The 3,321-nt window shown below is 37.2% G+C and overlaps 1 protein-coding gene across 1 annotated transcript in view; it reads right to left on the bottom strand.

Moving 5' to 3' along the window:
• Positions 1-1,623: 1,623 nt before the first annotated feature.
• The window catches only part of adamtsl4 (ADAMTS-like 4), a gene marked incomplete in the record, with an annotated part of 97,969 nt that continues 96,271 nt past the window's right edge, over positions 1,624-3,321 (bottom strand). The window contains 1 exon segment of the mRNA XM_014004705.1: positions 1,624-3,315.

Below are 3,321 nucleotides of genomic sequence, written 5' to 3'. Positions count from 1 at the left end.
CACACACACACACACACACACACACACACACACACACACACACACACACCAAACATCCATTATCCAGGCACTGAGTTTGTTATATAACAGTTAGATATGAATAAATGAAGACTACAGCAACACTTCTGATTATTCTACTGACTTAAACAAATATTAAACAGGACTGTTCAGAGAAGTTACAGACATTAAAACATATCTGACACAAATATACTGAGTCCTTGTAGACTGGGTGTAGACTCGGGTCCTGTCAGGAGGAGTGCAGGGAAAAGATAATAATATCCAACAGAGCGTAAAGTCATACAGAAAGTTAGTTTCTTTGCAAAACGACATTTAGGTAAAAGCTCGGCTGCGTTTGAGCCACAAAACAAATGAGTCGTTACAATTCTCACTGTCCTAATTCTCCTCCTAAGGTGAAGACATACAGGAAGTGGTGGGCACAGTTCTAACTCACTAATAGCAGAACTATCAGGTTTTTTTTCTTTTTTGCCAACTTTGGAAACCATTAGTTGACAGATTAGCTTATGCTAAATTAGGTTCCGCTAATTTTTAGTCTGCTAAACAATTCATGAGTGTAAAACTACGGAGCCCGCGAGGGGACATACTGTAGGAGATTTTTTTTCTTTTGCATTCTCACGTAATACCTTTGCGTTACCTCGCAATGCTTTTGCGTTACCTCGCAATATTGTTTTGCGTTCCCACGCAAAAGTTTGATTTGTATATGAACTGAATTAAATCAGACTTTTATTTTGAAATATCCGGTTACCAAAACAGGATGTGTCGCCACAAGTTCGTGAAATTGACATTAATGTTGTGTGGCTGCACTGTGTTCAAATATCAACATATGACATACTTCCATGTGTGGTTGTGTGATATATTCATTCTGAAGCTGAATTAAAGCAGTAGGCTAACTCACTAATGGTGAACATGTGAGTTTGTTAATAAACCGGCAGGAACAACAGTGATAAATGACTTTTGCGAGGGAACGCAAAAGGTATTGCGAGGTAACGCAATACTTTTACGTGGGAACACAAAAAGAAAAAAAATCCCTCATGTCCCCTCGCGGGCTCTGTATAAAACTTCCATTTTTATACCATTTATCCCAAATTAAATAAAAACTATCCCCTATTACAAGCAGTGTTGTGTGTGTCAGGCACTGTGTGTAGCATGTAGCACCTTTAGCGGCTAAACTTCAAACTAAGAGCATCAAAAATACAATAACATTTAACAATGATTAAACAACAATACAAAATTGACTACATATAAAAAAATGGTAGAAAAAGTATTTGCTATTTGTTGTTTGACAAACTTCCAAGAATATTTATAAAAATACAAACTCGATGAAAGAAATGCTTTTATTCTGAAAGAGGTAAACTGGAAGTATCACAAGTGAGCTATAACTCTGGTTTGGATTGGCACAGATAGTCCCACCCACCTTCAAATTAAACAATAGAAAACTAACAACATTTTTTTTATTTGTTTAGCAGTTTAGCGAAAGCAGAGCTAAGATTCTTATTTTGCAGATTAGTGGTTAGTGAAGCTAACCTTTTAATTAGCTGTGCCCACCACTGCATACAGATGTTTAACACAGCTGTCAGATGTTGTTCAACTAGAGTCATGTTACATGTTGGTCTTATTGTCGAGAAATCACTTCTATCAATTAACTAAACTAACGTTGACTTACCGTGCTCCATTTAAAAGTTATTTAAAACACTGACTCTGTCTAAGAAATGTGCTCAAGTGTAACGAAATTTGTTTTTTAGTTGGTTCATCATAAAATAATCATATTTAATAAAAGAATCTGCAACTAAGACATTTAAAAGGCCAAAACTTTTGTGTTTTTTTGTATAAATTCCTGCTTGAGTTGTTCATTTTTAACTTCGAATTGCTCAAGAACAATGTTTGTTTTTAAGTTCATAAAAATTATTTCAGGGTTGGCCATTGCCCCCTTTGATCCCCCCTTTATGGCACCTCTGATTCTAGTTTACAAGTTTGCATCACTGAGAATAAAAAATCAGTTTCTGCTTCTTCTGCTGAATTAAATCAGTCCAGCAGCACAGAATGTATTCAACGTTAAAAATAAAGAAACAACAAGTCTTATTAAAATAAAAATACTATAGATTAGTTTGTAACATCCTGAAATTAAAGACTGATGCTAAACTGTTGACAGTTATTGGTATTTTACACGTTAGGACAAAGAAAGGAAAAGGTTTTGATTAAATCACTTATCAAAGCAGCTATGTGAGCTTTTTATATATTTGTGTAAAACTATGAACAAAAATGTCCCACTTTTAAAAAAAAGATTAAAAAAAGCAGAAAGTGAAGATAAAATTAGGCCTGTCTGGATGTTTTATCGTGACTCGATATATTTCCTGTCATGAAGGCAGAAACCTTCACTTACTTCAACTTTTATTCAAATGTTTTACAGAAGACACGCTGGTCGGCTCTTGTGTCAGAATGAGTTTATGTTTCCTGCCATGGTTATAAAATTAAACATTTTTTATTTTAATGTTAGTTTTGGTCAAAGCTACGAAAAGCTGCTGCAGCTGGATCTGTTTTAATTGAAGGAAACTCCTTCTTTATGTTCTGTTTTTTCCTCTCCTTTTGTTTGTTTTGATCAGAATTCAGCTTTAAACTGGAGAAACTGCAGCTACCTGTAGGTGGCGCTAGCTCACTTTCATTATGAGCAGATTGGAAGCACAAAAAAACTACGTATGCTTACAAAATAATATCTCGCTTCTCTGTGGCGAGAGTCCAAACTGTAGTTTGTCAACCGTATCTGGGTGCACCCTTTTTCCCATCGCCACCATTTTTCAACCAACAGTCGCCACATTTCTCACCATTTATCCCTTCTTTGGGAAGAATCTCAACTCTGCACATTTATTTGGTCACTTCTGCTCCCCCACACCCTCCTTTGGTTCAGTCAAAAATACTGAATAGAAAAAGACAAAGGAAATATTTTTTGGCAAACAGGGAAAGCACATATGTAAAAATAAAAATCCTTCTAGTCTGGCTGAGGGGGCGCAGCCAGCAGGTCGTAGAAGTTTTTCTGACCATGTGTTTTATAAAAGGAGGGGTGTAACGAAGGCTGGCAGTGACAAAAAAAGAGCCTCGGAGTGGAAAAAGGACGACATCAGTGTTAATGCCCGCAGCGAGCTGAAGCACAGAGAGATACACCTCTCCGGGGGAGAGATAGTTTATATGACGGGGTTCTGGCAGGAGGAAGCAGCTGCTTTCACAGTGTTTTACCTAAATGTGAACCGAGTCTGAGCTGTCCGTATCTACAGACCTGTCCTCTCCGAGGGAAGGGGTGGGGGTCGGGGG

The sequence above is a fragment of the Austrofundulus limnaeus genome, unplaced genomic scaffold (assembly GCF_001266775.1).
Source record: "Austrofundulus limnaeus strain Quisiro unplaced genomic scaffold, Austrofundulus_limnaeus-1.0 Scaffold26, whole genome shotgun sequence".
Lineage (NCBI taxonomy): Eukaryota > Metazoa > Chordata > Actinopteri > Cyprinodontiformes > Rivulidae > Austrofundulus > Austrofundulus limnaeus.
This window is presented reverse-complemented; position numbering and strand designations above follow the sequence as displayed.